This window comes from Schistocerca piceifrons, chromosome 6 (genome assembly GCF_021461385.2).
Source record: "Schistocerca piceifrons isolate TAMUIC-IGC-003096 chromosome 6, iqSchPice1.1, whole genome shotgun sequence".
Taxonomy (NCBI): domain Eukaryota; kingdom Metazoa; phylum Arthropoda; class Insecta; order Orthoptera; family Acrididae; genus Schistocerca; species Schistocerca piceifrons.
Window position 1 is genome coordinate 414623288 of NC_060143.1, and position 25185 is coordinate 414648472.

Sequence of the window (25185 nt, forward strand, 5' to 3'; positions counted from 1 at the left end):
TCAACATTTTGCCATTGAGGTGAGAACGTAAAGCAGAATGTACACATTCACTTGTCGGTAATGAACGGAAGCTTATGGAAGTGTCTGACCTTGTTTGCACGTACGCAGGATAGTCATGCATAACAGTGACGTTTTCAGCTTGTTACATGCTCACAGCACAGCGTGCTCTCTGCCTAAATTAAGAAAAGTTGGTCCTATCGGCATCTCCTTTTGGCAATTTCCGATTGTTGACAGTATACGTTGTTGCTGGTGGCTGTGTTTTAGCCCCAGAAATATAGCTGGAATAAATCTCGCAGGTAAGTAAAGATGTGGGGGAGCCCTGTGAATGGGTTTGGGCAGAGAGCGCTCCAACACGATCTGTTGGTACAAATCACAGCACGTGAATTATTTTCGCGAGGACGCCGCAGTTTATCACGTAGAATGTGATTTCCCCGTTTAAAAGCTTTGCTAAACACTTACTTTATATTCCCTGCTTTTCCGCGGCGCGCGCTGTATACAGACATTTGGTCAGAGTCGCCAAAGCAATAACCGGCGGCGGTAGCTGGGGTGAGCTCTCCCCCGGAGCAGGTGCCGCCGCCCGCGCAGCGGCGGTAGCTGTGAGGGGCGGCCGGATTAAATTTGCATAGCACGCCCCCGGCGTCCCCCGCCGTCCGTCACCGCTATCTGGCCGCTCCGCCCCCACCGCCGGCTCCCCGGGGGCGGCGGCGCTCCCTGCGGGCCCCGGGGAAGGTCCCGTCTGTTTTCGCATCAACGTCGCCAGGCACCACGGGAAAACACGGACGCACTCCAGCGAATTGCTCATCACGGCGACAAAACTTGGGGCGGACGGCGCAGCCTCGCAGAGAAACAAAGTATCCGGCGATTAATTCAGTTAAGTGTGTCGAGGGAATGCCGACAAAGCGCAGCTTCGTCCTCCAGGGTTTGTTATTACGGTGGGACCACCGGGCAGGGTTAAACCCGAAGCACTTACAGTAATGCACCGTCGGCCGTCCGGACATAAGACCGGATTACAAACCCGTCCGTAATAAACCGAAATTAGTCACCCGATATTTTTCTGCAGTATGAGATTAAATAATTTTTTGGGGGACAGTCATCCGCTACTACTTTGTAATTTCAGTCTGTATGGCAACACTTGAATCGAGATGAAGTCTAGAAAGTGGCAAGTAATCTGCAACGGCTCTGAGAAATGAGAGTAATAACGTTAGAAGAGCGAGAGATAGGAGATTGTGCTAATAAGAGCGTAGATAAGGCTTCAGCTCATCGGAGGTTTCGTTAAACATAAGAAATCTACGTAAGAGTCAGCAACGAGTAAGTGAGATATCAATCCTAAGATTTGCATATAGTACAACGTCCCTTGGTGAAAAATTACTCAAGGAGGAATAAACAGCGTAATATTAATATACAATTTGTGACAGTCACTAAAAAATTTCCAGTGATCCACGAAAATATTTGCTTTACTATAATTCCTATCTTGGAGCACAGTGAGTGTTTGCAATCAGTTTATTAATTTCTTCAGACCTGTGTAAAGACATGTTACCAAAAATGGCTCTGAGCACTATTGGATTTAACATCTGAAGTCATTAGTCCCCTAGAACTTAGAACTACTTAAACCTAACTAACCTAAGCACATCACACACATCCATGCCCAAGGCAGGATTCGAACCTGTGACCGTAGCGGTCGCCGGTTCCAACTGAAGCGCTAGAACCGCTCGGTCGCTGCAGCCGGCAGACATGTTACATTAAACATATCGTGCTATTACATGCCATATCAACGTAACCTATGCAAATAGCGTAATTTTATTTCTTTGAAGACGCCACAATAATTAATGATTTTGTCTGCACCATCACCTGTTGCAGCACTGTATGTGTAGTGTACCACGGTTTAACTCACGTCTGAAAATGGTCATTACCGATCGAAATTAATAATCTGATTAATAATGAACATTGTGATACAATACTGAAATTTCAATAAAGTGATACTAATATATGCATGTTAAGGGCGGTCGAACTTCGTAGGCGTGGCTCCAATTACATTTTCACCTGCGGCGTTTATAAATAAATGCGTTACGCCAGGCGAACGTTGATCAGAGCTAAAAATGCTGAACACCTCTTTTTCATCAGTTTCTAGCCAGTAATAACAACAGTCCACTCTGTGATTTCTCGGTGTGTTCCAGTGATAAAATTTTCTCCGGTGATCAGCCGAGACACAACATCGTCTTGTCGAAACGTTTCAATGGGCTCCGTACCGATCATCTTCATGCTAAGGTGATCTGTATAAAACTCATTGAAACGTAGCCACGACTCGGATAATCACTCGACAAGATTTTATCAACACTCCTCTTGTTGTTACAACTTTATTCATTAACGTTTTTAGCACGTAGTCAGCCATCAGAAAGTCGGATAAATCAACTTAATACGTAGCAGCATGTCAAATGACTGCAGTCTTAGCTCTGATGCCGAGTTATCCTTGGAACTGCAGCACGGTTCCCTTACTCTGAATCTTAGTCAGATTTACTAGCTTCCTTGTGCTTATTCTGTCCACGCTTATTGTGTTTGCTTTAACCACGCAGTCAGAATGCATTAATTTTTTTCAAACCAAAGCTGTATTATTTCTCTTGTTAGCACTTCCAACAAGCTTCTGAATTTAAGACACGAACATTTAGGGCTTAATTTCGGCCGGAACGCGCCGGAACGGCGTTACGTCACCTCCCAGGGGACCTCTTTCCAACTCACAGGAACAAGTCTGCACCGAAGATTTAAAGCAGAACAAGTGGCACTGCTACAGTAACAGACGGTAACATCTTGTGGTCTTATTGTTTTATCATAACAAATTATGTTTTAATAACCTGAATTTCAGAACAGAATACCGTAAGAAAACGTACCTAACTGTAATTTAAGAAAATGATGGGGGGGGGGGGGGGAGGGGCGCACTGTACGGTTGTACGGGTCCGTTCTGGCACCTAAAATTTTATAATCTGAGCTTTCAAATATTATTTAACGAAAGGAAGTAAAATAAAGTAGCTCCCTATGAGGTTCAGAGGTACTAATAATTAAGCTCGGTACCTTTCTTTGTACTTTCCAAGATAAGTGGGTTAGTGGTTCACAGCATGTAAGCCGAAGTAACCTATGTAAGAAATACAAGGGACGATCAAAATGTTTATGTTCAAATGCCGTGCAATTCAGAATAGATCTGCCAATCAGACAAAATCGCCTTGAGCATTGACGTAACCATCCCAGAGACGCACTGGGTTGAAGATACCCGTTTGGTAAAGTTCTGTGTCCTATTACGTGAAAGAGTCCGAAACTGCCTGCTGCATATCTTCGCTCGATAGCAATCGTGGACACTTCAAAGCCTTTTTAAGGGTCTGAAAGCGTGGTACTGTAAGTAGGCTGTTTAGGTTTTTTTTATTGGTAACGCCACCTCTGTATGAAAATCACTGGCTGTGCTGTGTGCAGTCTGTGGCTGCTTTGTATTGTTGTAATACTCGCCATTGTAGTGTTAGGCAGCTGGCTGTGAACAGCGCGTAGCGTTGCGCAGTTGGAGGTGAACCGCCAGCAGTGGTGGATGTGGGGAGAGAAATGGCGGAGTTTTGAAATTTGTAAGACTGGATGGCATGAACTGCTATATATAGTATGACTATTAAGGTAAATACATTGTTTGTTCTCTATTAAAATCTTTCATTTGCTAACTATGCCTATCAGTAGTTAGTGCCTTCCGTAGTTTGAATCTTTTATTTAGCTGGCAGTAGTGGCGCTCACTGTATTGCAGTAGTTCGAGTAACGAAGATTTTTGTAAGGTATGGTTTAATGTTAGTCAGGGCCATTCTTTTGTAGGGATTTTTGAAAGTCAGATTGCGTTGCGCTAAAAATATTGTGTGTCAGTTTAAGGACAGTCATGTATAATTGTTCAAAGGGGACGTTTCAGTACTCCCACGGGGAGAGATGAGGACTACTGGTGTCGCCCACCCTGCGTCACATTTGTTACATGAGGTTATTATGAAGCAGCAGCACCCCTTGGCGTATCATTCCGCAAAGGGTGTTTTCGACATACATGCTACCCCTAACAGGTTTTTCGTTCTCCAGTGGGTGTCTGCTGGTGTTTGTCCTTTGTCAGCCACGAAAAGAATAACAGCAGGCTAGTCCCATTTGTACGCATTTGGTAAGAACGTCGCTATAGTTTCCGACTCTGTATCTAACGCACGCACGAAGGAAGGACATGAATGCCACACTAATAATTTGCCTGAATGTCGGTGCTTATATGCCCATACTGGAGTTTCACTATGTTAAATGACAATTCTGCCAACGCCCTCAAACGGAAAATTTTTGATCGCCCCTTATACAAAGCTGACATTAAGTTACATTTCATATTCACTGTAACAGAAATATTTTTTTATTCACAGAACTGTCTACAATGCTACTTTTTGGTAATCCATATTATGATGCGTTTCGGTATCATCGATCATCGGATATAAAGGGTGAACAGGAACAACTACAGATATTTTTGTATGTGGTAGCTTAATATGTAGACACTGTAAGGTGCCTCTTACGTGAGGAAGACATTTTTACCAGGTTTAATAAGTTATTGTGTCTCATTGATGTATTCACGATAGTTAGGAAGTGCTGTAGTCCGTAGCCGGCCATGAGTAAGAGAGCATTTCCCACGCTGGCTGGCTAGGTGACGAAGCGACCATACGTCGCACGAAGTGCGGTGGGGCTCGGCGCTGGACCTTAGCAACAAGCGTTAGCCTGGGAAATATACACGACGGGAAGTACCGCCATCTTGGCGCCAAAATTACCGATTTTGATTATTTATGTTTAATAATTAAAGTCATTTATGACAACATGAATACTAGGAGGAACCTCCGGATGTTTAAAACTATTCATCATAATTTTGCCTCGTTAAAATTCACACCCGTTCATTAACAAATGCTTATCTTAGTAAGTACGAACTGGATCGGAAATCCACGAACTATGACGAAACTAGTAAGAGATACGGACTGCGTGCCAAAGTCGGCAGTCGACGTCAAGAGCTCTTCTTCTCTTGTTCGATGGTCGCCATGCTCTTGGTTACGAGTAGTTTGTGGCATGAGTGTTTCACTATTGATCTAATAGGAATAAATGTCATATTACGGCATTCTGAATGTTAATTTCGAGTAAATAGATTCCCCGAAGTTGATCGACAGCAATTTCAGGTAATTAGCTTCCACCGACAGAAACATCCAATGCACCAATGAAGAATCTGCACGGGACGACACTTACGAGAGCTGCACCGCGCACAGGTAAGAGGATACCCGACGACACGACCCACCAAGGCAGATCAAGGAAGGTCCGACTTACACTCGCAAATTCCGGGTGGAAATTCTGACCAGTCATACTGTACGTCACATATACCACCCGCTACGGACTCGCGGCTAAGCTGAGAAATAACAGTATCAGTTTAGAAGCGAGGGGATCTTGCAGCACGGTGTTAATGTATTGGTTGCTTATCCTCTATGTCCAACACTCTTCTCACAGACACGTCAAAAACATTACGACCTGACGATTCCTGTACTGTCGTACCGCACCAATGAGTGGTCTGCGCCTATCAGTATAGACTAACCGTTTTGCACTCACGCGTCCACATATTAGCACATGACCGGGGAAAATTGGCTGGGGAAAAATAAACTTCAACTCTTCCCACATGAACCTGAAGGGGCTAACAAACTAAAAACAGAAGACTTGTAATGGTTCTACTTAGTAGTCTGTAAATGACGTAAATACAGATGTAATGTTGTTCAGTATAACTTACTCGGCCACCAATAGAACTCTCGGCACTTCCACCCGTTACAACCTGAAATCTTGCGAATGAGTCGCTTGGGGTATCGAGAATAATTTGTTAAGCAGTTACAGCGCACACTTTGTAACTTTACATCGATCGGGACGCTAGGAAGTAGAAGAGAATGTGTTGTCTTCGTCTTGGTAGCGTTGCTACGAGATTGGTAATAGGGATGGTGGCATGGAAAGGGCTTGGGTCACAAGGGCGAAGCGTTATGCGTGCGTGTCGCGACACTTGGAGCCAATATAAGCTGGGCGACCGATGCTGCCGTGCATTCCGAACACAGCCAGTCTCAGACGCCGAAAGTTTCTTCTGGATGCGGCTCAATTTACCGCAGCACTTTGCTGCACGGGTTGGATACAGTATGGTACAACATACGTAATGAGTGTGTTTGTGGGATTTGATAGCAGTTTCTTACTCTGATACGTAGCTGCTCCACCTCATTTATTTGCCAGAACTCTTCGTCCTATACAATCAACTGCCCTTGTTCGAAATTTTCTCACTTGGGTTCTCAGGCACCAGGACTATGCGCTGGATGAGCCTACTTCACAAAATGAAATTAGCGTCACTCAGCTCTAATCATAATAAACTGGCAGGGCGGTACGGATCCGATAATGTAAGAAAAAATGGTAGTCTGTGAAGCAAATGTCAAAAAATGTCCATCACACACATACATGCACGAGGCAGGATTCGAACCTGCGACCGTAGCGGTCGCGCGGTTCCAGACTGAAGCGCCTAGAACCGCTTGGCCACCCCGACCGGCTAACATCGACCGTTAGGGATTAAAATTAAACAACGGCCACAAGTCACATGTAATTTTCTTCCTTTATTTGTAAATGTTTCGCTCGACCAATGCGAGAATCTTCAAGAACTGTGGAAGTACAATGTGTTACCCACCACATAATAAGGTAAATTAACAGATTTAGTTTGCAACATTACGTAGCCGCAGGCACATGTTATTAATGTCGTACTACGTGTAGTACCGCCGTAATACATAAAAACGAGTGAGTTGGTAGGGTACAGTTACCGTAAACTCGGTGGTCAGATACATCCTAAAATTCAACACCAACACGTCTTCTCTTGTTTAGTGAGACAAAGCCCTATCGAAAATACGTTTTCGTTCCAACTTTCTTATGAAGCCTAATGTAAAACAATGCAATACGAAAAACATAGTAATATCATTGAAATATCCGCCACTTTTTCGGGCATTCGCACATACGAGCCTGACATATGAATACCTGGTTACTGAAATCATTTTCAAAAGATATAGAAACAAAAATTATGGTAACCACTTTTATGGACGTTAATACACATACGCCATGTGTGTTACATGTTATTAAGGCAACTAAAACCAATCTATATTAGAGTAGATTAAAAGTAGCAATCAGACATGGTGACACGATTCCTCTTACGTCTGCAAGTAGTACAGTGTAATGTATGGGCAGAAAGGTATATATTTCATTACACTGTAGATGTTTTGTATATATACGTGTTTGCTTGTACTCATGAAGGTAACAAATTTCAGACTGCATAACTTTCGTAATTATACTAGACAGTAATTACGAAGGCCATTCACGCTGTCTGCGCTGATGTTATAAAGATGGTAGAGGCGCCGCTTTTACCGGCATGAATACGTTTCTAACATTCCCAACTGGTTATAATTTATTTATAAGTTAACATAAACAGAAATTTAAACCTACAATTTTTTTAAACTCTGAATGCTACTTTTACCTACGCTAGTGTTAGTTTCAATGTTAATAATAAACTTTCATGCACAAGAATGTGTGTTATGGCCCCTAAAATTGGCAATTATAATCTTTATTCGTAATTTTACTATTGCTGTTCAAAATTATTTTAATAAACAGGAATGTTTTTTCACACTTGCACTTGCCAGCACCCGGAAACACGGCAGATATTTAGTAACACTAGTGCTTTTTATATTAGGTCGTTTTATATTAGCTTCATAAGGTAGTTTCAGTCAAAGCACCTGTCAATGGGGCTTAGACTCGGCCAGCAAGATATTAATAGTCTTGCAGTTTCACCTTACAATTTACCTGACCACAAAGCTTATGTTAACTGTACACAACAGATGTAACACGTTTTACATATGAAGGCGCGTTATACACGGCCCGATGTTTGTAACGAGTGGCCCTCGGCTTCGTAATGTAAATTATCACATGGTAAGTTGAATCTGTGAATTTGTCTTATTTTATAGTTGTTTAACAGACACTGAAGCTCGCATCGAATGGGTGGAACGTGTAAAAATGAACCAAAAGGGCTGCTCCCCAATTTTATGTGCTAATAAATATATTCAGTCCATACAAGTCTGTGTTTAATATATTCAGTGTAGATATTACTGAGTACGAAGAATGATGTCAGATCTCTTTAATGATTTTCTCGCCCAAGATAGTCAATATATTTATAGGGTGAATGGGTCATATAAAGAAACAGTAAGATGTACCCGATGATATCTTTCTCGTGGTAGCACATTTTTACATGTTTTCTTAAACTGCTGAAGCCAGCCGCTGTGGCCGAGCGGTTCTAGGCGCTTGAGTCCGGAACAGCGCTGCTGCTACGGTCGCAGATTCGAATCTTGCCTCGGGCATGGATGTGTGTGATGTCCTTAGGTTAGTTAGGTTTAATTAGTTCTAAGTCTAGGGGACTGATGACCTCAGATGTTAAGTCCCTTAGTGCTTATAGCCATTTTTTACTCTGCAGTGTCTATGGAGCGACTACTAATTCGCATTCTCCTCAGAGCAAAATTTGCAGTGCACTTGAAATTATGTAATTTCTCCACATAATGACCCCAGCGAAAATTTTGAGGCTTGTCTAGAGTGATTTCGGGAAGACACTGATGCTAAGGTTTCTACTCTTGATGCGAGCGAAGTGACGTGTTGGCGCAGTTCCTATGTTCGATCGCCAGAAGTTTGAGACAGCCGTCAACACGCCACTTCACCGGACGGAGGGCTTGTTTTTGCTGTTGACCGAGGTCCTAAAAGTGTCAACATCGCCCGCTTGCCGCGATGCTCTTTTTCTGGAATCTTCAAAGCCGTAAGAAAGGGAGGGCTGTCGGCACAGAAGGACCATGTTATTGTGCTACGTTCCGTGTCCGACATCCTCGCCATGTTTCGATTGCAGCTTCCAAACTTTATTGCGTGCAACGCCACAAAGAGATCTTCTGTCGTAGCCACAAACTGAAAGACAACTGTAAACACTGACATAGTCTTATCGAAGAATTACCACATCTTTATTTGGTTCTATAACGGAATTTTCAGGCAAATGTTCTAAACTAAAAAGATAAATACGAATTTCTAAAACAAAACCGCTTAGTTTCTTTTATTTCAGTGAATAAGCGAATTAAGTAATACACTGAGGGCTCAAGAGCCGCAACAAATTTAGTCAATTCGTTTGAATTTCATCAGGTTTGTTGTAGGATAGATTGCATGGCGATGATATGTTGGACTCTTCTCTATGGAATGAGTGTTTCAGACAGTTTGGTGAAGATAAAACGGTGGTATATCAAAGAAAGTTATACGTTACCAGCACGTGAATCGTACCAATAAACGTTTCCAGTCTAGATCGGATAAACTGTTATTAATAATAAGATATTTCGACACAGGAGATACTAATAGACTATATAAAGTTGGCTCTGTAGAAACATGTTATTAATAATAAACGTCCGAGTGATGCAGATAGAAAATATTTATTTATGTACAATAAGCACACAGACTCATATTAGGAATTTATTTCTGATCTAATAGTTGGGTGTTGTTATCAGTGTCTGACCAACCAAGTCATAGTGCACAGATAAATAAAATGTCCGTTAATTTCATTTATTTGGACACTAGTTTCATATATCTGCAAACACTGATATGGCATAACCGTTAGTGAATACAGTGAAGCCTGCCAGAGTGGCCGAGCGGTTCTAGGCGGTACAGTCCGTAACCGCGCGACCGCTTCGGTTGCAGGTTCGAATCCTTCCCGGGGCATGGATGTGTGTGAGGTCCTTAGGTTAGTTAGGTTTAAGTAGTTCTGGGTTCTAGGGGACTGATGACCACAGCAGTTAAGTCCCATAGTGCTCTGAGCCATTTGAACCATATGAATACAGTGAAGAGACTTTCACGAACAGTTAGTTAAATATCTTCACTTAAAACTTCCGGGCTGATAGGCCGTGGTCAAAGTATAAAACTCTCTCCTGACGTTTCGTCTCCGACTGCGGGAGACATCCTCGGAGGTACAATAATACACTCCTGGAAATGGAAAAAAGAACACATTGACACCGGTGTGTCAGACCCACCATACTTGCTCCGGACACTGCGAGAGGGCTGTACAAGCAATGATCACACGCACGGCACAGCGGATACACCAGGAACCGCGGTGTTGGCCGTCGAATGGCGCTAGCTGCGCAGCATTTGTGCACCGCCGCCGTCAGTGTCAGCCAGTTTGCCGTGGCATACGGAGCTCCATCGCAGTCTTTAACACTGGTAGCATGCCGCGACAGCGTGGACGTGAACCGTATGTGCAATTGACGGACTTTGAGCGAGGGCGTATAGTGGGCATGCGGGAGGCCGGGTGGACGTACCGCCGAACTGCTCAACACGTGGGGCGTGAGGTCTCCACAGTACATCGATGTTGTCGCCAGTGGTCGGCGGAAGGTGCACGTGCCCGTCGACCTGGGACCGGACCGCAGCGACGCACGAATGCACGCCAAGACCATAGGATCCTACGCAGTGCCGTAGGGGACCGCACCGCCACTTCCCAGCAAGTTAGGGACACTGTTGCTCCTGGGGTATCGGCGAGGACCATTCGCAACCGTCTCCATGAAGCTGGGCTACGGTCCCGCACACCGTTAGGCCGTCTTCCGCTCACGCCCCAACATCGTGCAGCCCGCCTCCGGTGGCGTCGCGACAGGCGTGAATGGAGGGACGAATGGAGACGTGTCGTCTTCAGCGATGAGAGTCGCTTCTGCCTTGGTGCCAATGATGGTCGTATGCGTGTTTGGCGCCGTGCAGGTGAGCGCCACAATCAGGACTGCATACGACCGAGGCACACAGGGCCAACACCCGGCATCATGGTGTGGGGAGCGATCTCCTACACTGGCCGTACACCACTGGTGATCGTCGAGGGGACACTGAATAGTGCACGGTACATCCAAACCGTCATCGAACCCATCGTTCTACCATTCCTAGACCGGCAAGGGAACTTGCTGTTCCAACAGGACAATGCACTTCCGCATGTATCCCGTGCCACCCAACGTGCTCTAGAAGGTGTAAGTCAACTACCCTGGCCAGCAAGATCTCCGGATCTGTCCCCCATTGAGCATGTTTGGGACTGGATGAAGCGTCGTCTCACGCGGTCTGCACGTCCAGCACGAACGCTGGTCCAACTGAGGCGCCAGGTGGAAATGGCATGGCAAGCCGTTCCACAGGACTACATCCAGCATCTCTACGATCGTCTTCATGGGAGAATAGCAGCCTGCATTGCTGCGAAAGGTGGATATACACTGTACTAGTGCCGACATTGTGCATGCTCTGTTGCCTGTGTCTATGTGCCTGTGGTTCTGTCAGTGTGATCATGTGATGTATCTGACCCCAGGAATGTGTCAATAAAGTTTCCCCTTCCTGGGACAATGAATTCACGGTGTTCTTATTTCAATTTCCAGGAGTGTACAATAACAACTTTTATGAACAGATTGACGGGGTGGCTATGGGCAGTCCTCTCGGTCCTGCTGTGGCTAACTTATCTATGGAGACTTTTGAACAACGGGCGTTGCAGACTGCCAGTAAGAGACCAGCCAGATGGTATCGCTACGTCGAACTTCAGGCACGTTCGTAGTATGGACACACGGAGCAGAGGAGTTGGATGCCTTCCTAACACATTTAAACAGCATTAATCCGAAAATCCAATTCACTATGGAGACGGAAAAGAATGGGCAATTGAACTTCCTGGATGTGTCTGTGATTAAACGACGGGACAGAACGTTGGGCCATAAGGTGCATAGAAAGCCCACACATACTGATCGTTATCTACACAAAGAATCAAACCACCACCCTAGACAAAAAAGAGGTGTAATGGAAACTTTGGTAGACAGGGCGTACAAACTTTGTGAACCTGTTTATTTAAAAGATGAGATTGAACATCTACGGTCAACGTTCGTGAAGAATGGCTATTCTAGCAAGGATATAGATCGAGCACTTCGCTTTAGGCAGAGAATCAGGTGTAACGACGAACAACAGTCGCCCAAGGGCAAAGTTTTTCTTCCGTTCATTAGTAAGGTCAGAGACCGCATTGGGAAAGTTTTAGGCAAGTATGGGGTGGAAACTGTTTTCAGACCCACCAGAAAAATAAAAGAATTTTTAAGGTCGGCAAAAGATGCACGAGACTCTTTGGCTACACCCGGGGTATATAAAATTCCTTGTAGTTGTGGACAGGTTTACATCGGCACCACAAAGAGAAGTGTGAACACCCGTCTTGTTGAACATAAGAGGAATTGCCGCCTGGGTCACACGGATAAATCGGCCGTAGCGGAACATGTTTACCAGGAAGGTGATCATGAAATAAAATTCAGCGAGACGAGCGTCATATCAAAAACATCACATTATTATGCACGCTTGTATAGAGAGGCTATCGAGATTGATAAACATCATAATAATTTTAACAGGAAAGGCGAAGGTGTTAAACTGGATAAAATTTGGATGTCAGCGTTGCACCGCAAGCGTGACGATCGATTACTTTCAATCGAGAATGTTGGCATTACCAGAGACAATCTCGTAGCCGACGCCACGTGATCGACTGTGGCGCCCTCTGTACTGCCTATATAATCAGCGCTTCGTCGAGTTCTCTTCGCAGTTCGCCGCTTTACCTCCGAGGATGTCTCCCGCAGTCGGAGGCGAAACGTCAGGAGAGAGTTTTATACTTCGACCACGGCCTATCAGCCCGGAAGTTTTAAGTGAAGACATACCGGCTGTGAAAGCTTACATTGTATGATCAGTTAGTTAAATATGCCTGAAGTTCATATTTGACAAAATGCAGATGAACATTATCGGTGGAAATACACACACACACACACACACACACACACACACACACACACAGCGAGACTATGTGAAGGAACTTTGGAATTATACTGACGCTAGAGATTGTAGAGAAACCATCTCCCAAAGGAACGAACTGAACATTTAAGCTATCACACAAACTAAACGTTATAATAGTAATTATTTTTCCCACCATAGATTACCGACTACTGTTTGTTCTGTCCATTTTCCCGCACTGGTCGTTGTAGAGATCCTTGAGACCTCAGGTCAATTTTCGAAAAATTTGTTGATGCTCTCATTATCTATAATCTAATGTTTGATAGTCACGATGAAGATTTTTTGCTCTTCCTGATCCAGTCTTCCTCATGTTGTTTAGTTTCGTACATCTGTGGATTTCCTCCGAAAATCTTGCTTCAGTCACCAGTATTATAATTTGGTAGACGACCTACATGGCTTTCTTGAATACTATACGAAAATTCATATATAATCTTCTGTTCATAGAATTACCTTAGTGCGTGTCATTTAACGTGTACTTGGAAAGGCTTTCTAATTGTTCCACAAAACTTATCTAGTTTTAAATACTCCTACTGTGGGCCACTTCTTATTCAAGAGATTTGAAGAGTGTTGATAGTTGTGGAACATGGTTAAATTTTTTTATTACTGAAGAAGCAGTTTGGAATAGAATATCAACACTTTGAAAATCATTTACAATAATTCACAAATGTAGCCTTGGTTAGGATGTGAACATATCTTAGTAGGTCTCTTGCAGAAGTCCTTTTGCGGTGTAGACTTCCGTAATGTCTGGCACTCTACTCTTCTGTCTCTTGACTTCATCTAAACGCAAGGAAGAGAGAATACAAGACCAGAAACAATGGTGTACAATACACTGGTTAAAAATTACTGTCTCCGTGACTTCATCACAGACAACTACGAAAAAGAGGTATTCTTGTACAGATATGTGACTTCATTTATCAGTTTCTTCGGTATTCCTGTATCTTTTGTTGCAAAAAATGGTTCAAATGGCTCTGAGCACTATGGGATTTAACTTCTGAGGTCATCAGTCCCCTAGAACTTAGAACTACTTAAACCTAACTAACCTAAGGACATCACACACATCCATGCCCGAGGCAGGATTCGAACCTGCGACCGTAGCAGTCGCGTGGTTCCAGAATGCAGCGCCTAGAACCGCTCGGCCACTCCGGCAAGCACTTCTATTGCATTCAATATTTATTTCGAGCTCACTGCCTAAAAAGACGCACTATTGCTATAAAAGCTATATTTAGTTTTGACATATTTCATATAATTTTGGCACGATTTCTTGTAGAATAACGCCTGTGTGGGAGAGAAAAATACCCCGAAAAGTACAGTAAAGATAACGTGACGCACGTTCATTTAATTCTTAGCTTACGATGAATAGTAATGTAATAAACACAAAATTTCATTTAAGTAAAACACTAATTAAAGTAGGTAAATTTTTAACATTTTTAGTGGCTGGGATCCAGCAACAATTCTTTATTTAATAATAGGATTATATATAGCCACGTCGGTTACACAAATTTTTTGTCAAATAGACAATGGTTACCATTGCACTAGGGAAATCTTCAGCAGAATAAAAAATTACGTGAAGTACAGAGTTTTTCACCCATGGTGTGATTACATGTAATCCACGTAGTTTTTTATTCTGATGTAGATTGCCCTAGTGTAGTCGAAACCATGGTCAATTTGACAGAAATTTTGTGCAGCTGAGGTGGCTATATATACATCCTATACTTAAAGTAGCTAAATACGACGCCAACGTTTCTGTACTCCTTCAGAATTTATGATTTATCTTCGAGATCTAATGTATGTATCCTTTTATCCTTTGCTCAAATTATATTACGCTACACGGATATATGAATGTTACGTTTGTGACTCTTTACAAATCCTTTTTTCAAATTAATTCCTACATTGAAGGCTCGCTGGATAATTGATGGAAGTAATAAGAATAATGTTTGTCTCAACCGTGTAATACTAGTGTTATGTTCACATTAAGTCCTCGAAGTTCACTTTATGATGTGACTCGAATACTGCAAAGTTCTCTTAACAGAGTTATTATCAGCGGTATGCATAACTATTAATTAAGATTGTCTTCCTACTATTTCCCTGATTGTTTTCGCAATAAAGGCACTTCAGTTCGAAACAGTATATTCATGAGATTGTCACCATAGGAATAAAATTTATTCGTGTTCTGTCAGTCGGCATTTATTCAGCTGTATGTCGTCCACAGTAACAATACGAGAAACCACGTTTGTTTTAATAGGTAGTCTCAGTAGTAAAAAGCTGACAATTTCCAGCGTTTTATTCTCCCTTTTGTCCTAATCCAGTCTAATAAAGTTCGCTCACAATTATGCCAAGTACAGGGATGGACATGGGGGAGGCTATGTGTTCTACGGCGAGAGGAGAAAATAATGCCCTTAATCGCGTACATATAGCTAGCTATCGTCTCTAGCACACGCTGTTCAATTCATGTGCGATTAAAACTTCGTGTTTTGTTTTGTCGCGGAATAAGGTGACACAACGTAATGTTAAGTGATGTTCAGATTTGCGGAGAAACAGGAAGAATATCTACACTCATATTCAGAAAAAAACAGAACACCCTGAACGACCAGAGGTAGAACTTTCGTATCCACAGGACATGTACAATAGGATGTTATGCACAAATGGTTAACATTTGAACCATTTTGGCCCCCCGGGTTCAAGGTGAACATCGACCACGGTGTAACACCACTTACTAGTAAAATGTCCCTGCGGCTCTATTTTTCGATATCACCTCAAAGTAATGGATCATTGTCACTTGAGCAGATGCTCTGGGCGCCTCGCAGACGTATGAGTGAATCGTACTGTCACGTCAATGTGTTTGAAACAGGGCGTGTTATTGGCATGAGAGAAAGTGGTGCTTCCATCCGGGAAATTGCTGCTCATGTGGGACTAAGTGTTTCGGCAGTGCAATGGTTGTGTACAGAGTGGTTCAGGGAAGGCCGTAGAACACGATGACATGGGTTAGGGCGCGCCAGCTATACAGTTCCCCGAGAAGACTGACACCTTTCCCGAATGGCACTGCAGGACAAATCTGCGCCCTCCTCGCTTCTGGCGCAGCAGTGAAACAGTTTAACATATCGTACACAATCAGAGGTGACAGTCCATCGCCGTTTTTTACGGTATGGGTTACGTGCGCGTCGTCCACTTCTCTGCCTGCCTTTGACGAATGTGCTAAATAAATCGAGGTTGCGCTGCGGTTAGCACACTGGACTCGCAGTCGAGAGGACGACAGTTGAAACCGGCGTCCGGCCATCCTGATTTAGGTTTCCCGTGATTTCACTAAATTGCTTGAGGAAAATGCCGGGATGATCCCCTTCAAAGGGCGCGGCTGGCTTCCTCCTTCCTTAATCCGATGGGACCGATGACCCCGCTGTTTGGTCCTCTCTCCCGTATCAATAAAACAGCCTATGTTCAAAAACGTACTAGAAGGCTACAGTGTTTGGAACGAAGTCAGTGGGTACAGGAATGACATCAGATGGGGTTTTGGGACGACTCCATGTCCTGTTTGTCTGAAAATGATGTCTGCAGTTTGGTTCACCACAGCAAGGAGAGCACCTTCACAGCGACTGCATTCGAACAAGACATACAGTGCCAACTCAAGGCCTTATGGTTGTGATTGCTATTGGGTACATCCAAAAACCACAGTTGGTTTGTGTCCAGTGCACTGTGACCAATGTGACCTACGTGGATGACATCCTGCGACCCGTAGCCATACCCCAGACGCCACTTTCCAGCAAATTAATGCACAGCCACATGTTACTGCACAAACACTTGTTTTCTTGGTGTCACATGAGGTCAGATTTTTGCCGTGGCCCGTCTGACCACCAGACTTGTCGCCAATCGCAAATGCGTGGCATATGGTGAAATAACGAATGCAGCACTGTGACCGAATGCCAACCACCACAGATGAACCTTGGAACCAGGTAATGCAGTATGGACGGCTAAACAACAGGACTCCATTCGCACCTTATAAGCGTCAATGCCATCACGCCTGGAACACGTTATCAGGACCTATGGCGGACCCTGTGCCTACTAGGAAACAGTGCACATGCTGAACCGAGGTGACTGAAATTTCCGAAGAACATACTAATGCACATGTCATTTAGCTACGAACGTTCTATCTCTAGGCGTTCAAGGTCTTCTGTTTTTCTCAACGTGAGTGTAATTGTTAGCACTGAGAAGTGAAACACAACAGGTTGCAATTAATTATACCAATATGCAAGATACTGTACCCATAATCGAGAAGAGACCTCCAGATCCATAAGCAGATATTTTCATAAAGTTCACTCCAAATCACATGTGGAGTAAGTCCTGTTGGTAGTTCACTCACACTTCGATTTAAATACGAAAGAAAGAGTTTCTTCAAAACGTACGTAGGATTTATCTGCATGACCAATGACTAAGAGCTAGAAATAAAGTGTCTGACGTTTTCAATGCCGTAGGTGGCGCTTAAAATTATAAATTCTCTATAAACGCAGCTGTCTTTCCTACGTTCACGACTCGCGAATATAGTTTATTTGTTCATTTGCTATCTGTTTGGTTCCCTACTGCTCTATAGTAGTCCTGTTCGTTATTCATGAATCTGATTTTTAAGTTATTGCGTCACTTCAGTGTAAAACCTCTTGTATTTACCATTATTGCCTTACACAGGGTGTATCATCAATGGCAATCAGCTGAAATTACCCGATACCAGAGGCAAAAATCTATGCCTTAAGAAATATGAGAACTTTTTGATCTTAGACACTGTGGAAGAAATCACTTCTGCTGCAAGCTCTTTGCTTTCCATGTTTTGAGAGGTGGCGGTGGGACAGTATTGATGAGATGTTGAAATCAAGAAATAAACGATCAGTATCCACTATTCAAAAAACGAAAAGGGTTTCAGTATCAGTAGCAAATCCAATCTGGTTATTTTTCTCAGGATTGGATTTGCGACTAATTGCTTAATTCCTTATCCATTCTTGAAACATGGTCTACAATCGCTGTGCACAACGGTCCCATTCGTTGAAAGCTCATACCTTAAGAGTTATGGACAGATGTTCATCATCGTTACTCCGAAACGCGTCTTTTTTATTGAGCAAAGGTCGTAGCTCTCAAGGAATGCATTTTAGAACTCACGTTTACCTGATATTTTTGTTTTTGGTGTCGTGCACTTTAAACTGTTTGCACTGACGCCATGTATTATGATACACCCTGTACACTCCGACATTACCGCCGACGCGTCGCATAGACAGAGCCACGTGCAGCCTGACCTGACACCGCAACTCTATACCAGGGGTCGTGATTGTTAGCACGTGTCAAGCGAAACGTCGCCGGGAGCACGTGGTGCGCACATGTAACGCCGCTGTATGGCAGGGGAGGGGTTGGCGGCCACCCTAACACGCATCCGGCTTTCCAGGAAATCCAATTCCAGAGCGCCATCTGCCCCTCGCTACAGCCGCGGCGGATAGCAGGGCTCTCCACCACGTGTAGCGTTGTGCTGTATGCAGCTAATTCGGACCAGCTCGAGCGCCTTGTGTTGGCGATGATATGTGTGCATACTACGGTCACACAGTTCATGAACAGCACCGTGCGAAGGAAAACATGCAGGTAGTTACTCATAGGAGTGCAAAATTTGTCGTTGTTGACGTGTAGTTCTCAATTTAAAGCCTATAGCGATATAAAGGTGTGACTTTCCCCTCCCACACGGCTCTCAGAGATGGAAACCTCTCAGTACGTCAGTGGCCAGAGTGAATGAACTATGCTTGCTTCTATTTACGTAAAGCACATGAGATGTAATGTGTGACATTGGACAAAATCTATCAGCGAAAAGCCTGACCAAGTGTTTTTCTGGCAACTGCAAGACTTTTCTGATATAATCTCCAAATTATTCCTAAATGCCTGCAGTGTCTTTTCAGGAACTGTTAATCATTATTAGAGCTGCGCTCTACCAAAACTACGGTTCGGTAGTTTTGGTACACTATGTAAACGACGTAGTAAATGTTAGGATTACCGGCAGCATTGGTAGAAGAGAAATTCAAGTGATTGTATAAGAAGAAAAATGGGAGCCGACGACTTTTTCTTCTTTTATTTTTTTAATTTTTTGTTTGCTTTGCAGGTAATTAGAACCGTGTATATCATTTAATGTTATTCCACTGCGTATTTTATATTCTTACAAAATATAAATTGCTTTTCGTAAGTATTGAAAGTTATCTGATCGCATAACTTCAGCGCATCTATGCAAACGAAGCGCTTGATTTTGATGCAAGGATAGTTTACATGCATACTTAACAGAACGTTCTTCATCTCGATCAAAAACATGAATTTTTTGTTATTATTGATAAATGTAAAAGTTGTTCAGGAACATCAGGAATATGTTTTACACAAGCACGCGAACAGATGACGTCTCTCACAGTAACAAACTCACGATCAGCAGGCTACTGAATGTGGTAGGATAAAATCACTCACTGTCAATTGCGTTATTGCAGACTAGTTAAGAGCGGTAAAGCGAGAGAAAGAGGTTTTGTCGAACACAATCCTTTTCCACCGTTGCAGGTGTGCTTTCAATTCCCACGCAGCATTTACAGAAAGAGGTAGGCTTCCTATTCGCACGTACACTGCAAGCTGAAGAAACGTTAATTGAAAGTTGATTGTCCTACATTGATTACAAGTCTCATAGAATAAATTGGAATGAAATTTAAAAGAAAAAAGGGGGTAAGGGGGGATTATGAGAATGCTTGTGGGAGAAAAGAGTAAAGGCACTAAAAGAGAGAAAGAGTTGCGCAAAGAAAATGACTCTTTTCGCAACCAGAAACTAAATCTCACACTGTGATATCGTTCTGAACAGCTTTAATTTGCTCTAATAATGGATCAAATGGCTCTGATCACTATGGGACTTAACTTCTGAGGTAATCAGTCCCCTAAAACTTAGAACTAGTTAAACCTAACAAACCTAAGGACATCACACACATCCATGCCCGAGGCATGATTCGAACCTGCGACCGTAGCGGTCGCGCGGTTCCAGACTGTAGCGCCTAGAACCGCTGGGCCAGCCCGGCCGGCAATTTGCCCTAAAAATGGTGCTCACCTAAGTCCTAACCATTTTTTTTTGCTACCGTATACTTCTTTAAATGAAACAGTGCCTATTCACATTAGCGAACTAGAGTAGACTAGGAAGTCAGTGGTGTTTTTGCGGGAGTCTAGTGCAGGTCGTTTAGGAGACATCGTATTTTGAATAGTTCCCATACCGACACTTGTATAATAACATGGTAAGACAGAGTGAAGAATAACGTAAGCGCTTACACTAGGTACGTGGATTATGACCATCAACGAGACAGTTGACCATCACAGGTTGTGGTCAGAATGACCACCGGAAGTGGCAATATACGTTTCCATTCCGGTATGGAACGACTGCTGCACACATCGTAGCACTGCAGTGGAGATGTCCGAGCAGGCTGCAGTAATACGTCGTAGCACGTCATCAGGTGTAGTTGATACGCCCTTGTTGATAGCATCTTTCAGTTTTTCCCACAGAAAAAGGTCTAAGGGCGTCAAATTCGGGGAATAGGATGACAAGATACACGTTCCCTGTGCCCAAGCTAACGATTTGGACAAACTGCCTGTTGGCTTAAGTGTAGGGTTCTTCAGCCAACGCTCGTATGATGATTTTTGTGACGTTTCGCCAGCACTAGTGGCTGGCATTGTCAAAGTTTCACCCTCCATTGCTGATGGACAGCAGCCGAGCTCGCGGCCTCAGACTCGGTGTACCTCGCGCACCAACTTCCTAGGCTTCTCCGCGGTCATTTCCGGTGCGGTTCTCTTGCTACCTGCGACGGTAGTTCGCTGCAGTACGGGAAGGCAGGATCCGTTTAATTTGACGCTTTCTTCTTTCTTGTTGAAACAATTCTCGTGTTTGCGTATCTTTATAGCTTTTCTGAACAGTCTGTAGAGATACACAAACAAGAGCGTAGATTCAAAAAGAAAGAAAAAAGCCTCAGATTAAACGGATCCTGGCTTTCCGTGCTGCAGCGAACTACCGTCGCAGGTAGCAAGAGAACCGCACCGGAAATGACCGCGGAGAAGCCTTGGAAGTTGGTGCGCCAGGTACATATAATCTGTGCCCACGAGCTCGGCTCCAGTCCACCACCACCAATGGAGGGTGAAACTTTGACAATGCCAGCCACTCGTGTTGGCGAAACGTCAGAAAAATCATCAGACGAACGTCGGCCGAAGAACGCGAGACACAAGCCAACTATCAGTTTGTCAACAAGTGGCCACGAAAGGCTTAACAATATTGTAAACGATTTGGAATCAATTCGTGAAGACATGCTGTAAAAATTCGTTTACTATGGGCTGAATAGGCATCCGTTTTCTCCTAGTCTGTATAGGAACGTCTTCTAGCATCGGTGGAAGGAGGTCTGTTAGGAGGTGCGTTCACTGTTCCGTCTATGAAAGACAGGCCTTTGACGTGGTGGTTCACTACCGCACACCACATGTTCACACACCACGGACGACCGCCACACACCATGAGCATATCGGCTTTTTCTGTATGGGTAAATCCCATCGTCTATACCGAGTGAGGTGGCTCAGTGGTTAGCACAACGATCTCGCATTCGGGAGGACGTTTGTTCAAACCCGCTTCTGGCCATCCTGATTCAACTTTCCCGTGATTTCCCTAAATCTCTTCAGGCAAATACCACGATAGTTACTTTGAAATGGCGTAGCTGATTTCCTTCCCCATCCGATGGGACCGATGACCTTGCTGTTTGGTCCCCTCCCAACTATTCAACCAACCAATTAGCAAGTCGCTATACACTCAAGCGACACAGAAGTACACTGTAAGGAAGCATAACAACTTCGTGCCTAGCAATTTCACAGGCTGAATGACATAAACAAGTTTATGGCATAAACAAGTGTCGGTGTAGACACTTTTTAAAATACGATGTCTCGTAAACAACTTGCACTATAATCCTGCAACAAACATCATTCATATTCTAATGTACCCTAATTTGGGTTTGTTAATGTGAGCAGGCGTTTTTCCATTTAAAAAAGTGTGTATATGCACGAAAATAGGTTTTCTGTACATTATTACAACCTGTTTATTGGTTAAATACGAACTCCTGACTACTAATCCATTCTGTAAAAACGTCACATCAATAGCACTTCCCATTTCCGCCATAACTGCGGTGGAATAATATCCATGTCACCTTCGTCTCGAGGTTAGAAAAATTTGGAGGCAAAGGTTTTTGTTTTAACTTACAACTTAATTCACAATTTTTAAAAAATTTGGTATCACAAAATTCTAAGAAATGTGACGCAGTAATGTAGAATACTACGGCGTATAAGATTGTAGCAAGGATTAGAATAGCATTTCCCACGCATAAAATGAGTATCAGTAAGTAGCTATAATTTTCTATTAATTTGGAAATACGAAAGGTAATGGGAACACTTACTTCATGTTAGGACAACGAGATAGAAACAGTCCTTGCTTCGTCATTGAACGCCACTGCGACTACGAGCCAACACACTTCCGTTGATCGCCCTCGAGAATAGCCTTATATTCCTACTGCGACACAGAGATTTGTTATTTATGGAGAGTCTATTAACATAGATAACCATAGGCACCATTCAGAAATATTTTGTAAATCCTTATTGAGTTTAAGACATTTTTAATAATTATGTATCATTTACGAAGGTCACCCAGAAAGTAGTATACCATACTTTTTCTTTCAACAATTATTTAGTCCGCGAAATTTCAATCACATGCAAGAAAGAACGTTACTTTTAATCGTAATCAGCATTCCAGTTCTATGGCCTTCATCCAGAGAGACACAACGCCGTGTATGCCCTGTCCGTACCAATCATTTTTCTGGTCACGAAGCGATTCCTGCAATGCGCAAATGATCTCCATATCGTTCTCAAAATGCTTCCAAGAATGCTACTAATTAGTAAGAGTAAGTCCAAGGCAAATAGGTCCGGGCTTTCAGGTGGATGGGTAGCACTGTCAAACCGTGTTCCATTGTGTATTCAGAAGTCCTCAAAACTCTGTGAAACCGAGCGTTAGAGTTTCGAGTTAAAAACTCCTGGGTTGTTATGGACAACTGCTGAGTCGTAATATGTCGATTTTCGCGAATAAGAACATCAGCGCTCTGCAACATCGGGTATCACAGTCATGGTGTTTTCGCCGCGTGCAGTAAATCATCCAGTTCCGCGGAACCGCCTTTGATGGTCTCACCCTCTGTGGCAAATGACTAATTCTACTCCCGTTGACTGATGATGCTCAGTAGACTTCACACGAACGTTTGCGGATACTCCCTATAGTTTAATTTTCCCTAGTGAAAAACTGAATGTCAGCGCACTGCTTGTAATGTGAATTATTTGCATACGTCATTTTGAAATATAGATGCAGCCACATTATCTGTAGGAGAAAATAGACATTTAGCGTGATCACTTAGGAAATTCGAAGACGTTCGTACCTAAGGTTCCGAAATCGCAAACGTGTTGTGAGCTGAGAAAAAAAGTGGGGCGTTACTTTCTGGGCGTACTTGTATTTAGCAACACTCACCGTATGTAAAAAGTGGATGTGATGGAAATGAAAACTGGCAAATGACAGTTCTTACTGAAGCGGTCATTCTTCTCATACGCCATCCATGGATGTAATGGCAGAGATCCTAATGTGTGATACAATAACAAGTACCGTCTGCTGCAGACTTCACTGTATTTGGGGACAAGTAAGGAAGTGCCCAGTATTTGTATTGTAGCAAGTGAAATCTACGAATTACGTGCGAATTCCGAATTAATTTGGAAATGTCAAACTTGAAAAGAATGACGGAGAAATCAGGTCGTGATAAAGCTCCAAGATGAAATAGTAACGTAAACCTAATTAGGTTTTTCAGCTGAGTTGTTTACTAAAAATCGATAGAGAACCATTGCAGACTGAGGACGTCATCCGAAAGAAAAATGGTGGACTTTGATTTTTGTGCGAAGACTGAAATAGTTACTTAAATACTAAATGTTATCGCAAGTTTTACATTTCTGTAGCAGGTAATTGCACTCGAGCTAGTCGGCTCCATGCACTGCAGGCGACAAAACTTTGTTGACAGATCTGTCTCCTTCAGTAGTGTAATGTGCCTGACTGTCTTCATCGTCAAATGCGGAATGCTGAAACATGTTGAAAGACGTTTCTCGGCTTATAAATAATCTTAGCAGGCGTACAGGAAACAAGCTTGACTGATGCTATCTCTCAAAAACAGAAAAAAGGAAGCCATGTGGAGCTGCATAATAACAGATTACTTCATTCTGGAACTACTTGCACTGATGTTTCATCTTTTGCATTCTCTGATGCTTTGGAGTACATCTCACTACGAAATTCTGGGTCTCTTTAATTTGGCTTCGACAGAAGAATTTACCATGAGAAATAACAGTTGTAGCTCCTATTGTCTAATTGCGTTGTAATAACTGAGTACATATCGTCAACATGACTGACAAGCTAGAGTCTTGGCATCATACATTCAGGGGTCAGATCTATCAACATCTTACGTTTCATTTAAATTTCGAAGAACTGTCTAAAGTTACAAAATGTAAGGAATGATTTCTTCATTATCGTGTATAGCACTTAAGTTTCCCTGATTTATCATTTTGTAGTTATGCAGTTCTTCTTATGTCCGTGCAGCTCACATTCAACATTTGCAGACCAACTGATGGCACACAATCACCACCCAAAAAACAATGAAACTGCCTTACAGACACTTAAAAAAAATAGTAGCTTATATCGAAAATTAACTATAGAAGAAAACTATCACATTCAGAAACCAATAGCCCAAAGAAAGAAAGTACTAAACTAATACACATCACTCTGCAATAAAACCCTCTATGTCACAACTAAAGCTACAACAACACGTAACTGCGGTGAAAACTCTGACCATGTTAGAAAATTCACAGAAATCAGCGTGTTCACCAAGTCAGAACATATAAGAAAACACTACAACATCAAAGCCGTAAGTTACACACAAAAAAACGTGATGTATACTCATTTCCATTCGTAACGTATAATAAACAGAAAAATAAAAATTACGTTTTGCTGTTTGCAGAAGACAAGCTGTCGATTGTGTAGCAGACTAGATACCAACATAGATACCCAATAGTTTCATGTAAGGTATGTAAACTAATGCATACATCCACTCTTTTGCCAATTAAGCTATAACTAGAACTTCTGATATAATGTAATAAACAACATACAGTACATCGTGTCGTTAATATATATATGTCAACTGTGAACTGTAA